The sequence below is a fragment of the Sinocyclocheilus grahami genome, unplaced genomic scaffold (genome assembly GCF_001515645.1).
Source record: "Sinocyclocheilus grahami isolate Dianchi unplaced genomic scaffold, SAMN03320097.WGS_v1.1 scaffold1975.1, whole genome shotgun sequence".
NCBI lineage: Eukaryota > Metazoa > Chordata > Actinopteri > Cypriniformes > Cyprinidae > Sinocyclocheilus > Sinocyclocheilus grahami.
The window spans coordinates 101,417-102,421 of record NW_015507154.1 but is presented as its reverse complement, the minus strand read 5'-3'; positions in this window follow the sequence as shown (position 1 = coordinate 102,421).

Sequence of the window (1,005 nt, the reverse complement as noted above, 5' to 3'; positions counted from 1 at the left end):
GAAAATGAATGCATCTCCTATTTGGACTTTACATCTCGTTATCCTTATGTGCAGTCATGTAAAACATACCCTATCGGACATCCTGAAATAATTTTAAAAGATTTTGAACCAGTCGAATCGTATTTTGGTCTTATTAAATGTACCGTACTCCCCCCGCGTAAACTACTCCACCCGGTTCTACCTTTCAAGTCTCCAGAGGGTAAACTATTGTTTGCACTGTGTCGCACCTGTGCTGAGACGCAATATCAGGACCAGTGTCAGCATGTTGATGAAGACAGAGCTATTTAAGGCGTGTTCAGCTCGACATCGATAAAATCACACTCAACCCTGCACGTAGATCTATTGGCGAACTGACGGACGAGCTTGATGCAGACGACTACGTCACCGAATTCGCATCGACCGGACCGAAATTGTACAGTTTTAGAACAGTGAAAAATAAAGTCACTCTTAAAGCTAAAGGTATCATGCTCCATTCTACGAATGCAAAAGTCGTTACCCTAGAAAGCATGATCTGTCTGATACATGGTTATGTAGCATCACGTGACACTAGCCAACTGGTCACTCGCACCGAGACCCTTATGCGTAATAAAAAGAAATTCACACTGCATAATAGGTCAGTTTTGAAAAGATTCAAAGTGGTATAGGTCAAGCTTGTGCGACTGGCTGACTACACCACAATTCCTTATGGGTACTAACGATATTTCATCAAATTCATTTTGAGTAAAATGTCTAATTCTAAGCAAGTGTCTTCATGGACAGATTCTAGCTTAATCTGGATTAGTCACCGGGTCGCACATGTTAGATTTGGTTAAACGTATAACAGCGCCTCAATCGATCCGCGATGAATACAGGCCACGCGGGTGGAGGGAATTTCTGAATGCTTTTTAAACATACCATTTTCAACTATAACCAACCCCCAGGTTAAACGCAGACTACGACACAATCTAGCACCCCCGTTGGAAATGTGTTTAATTCACCGACTCTTGCCGCTAACGGCTGGCTTGC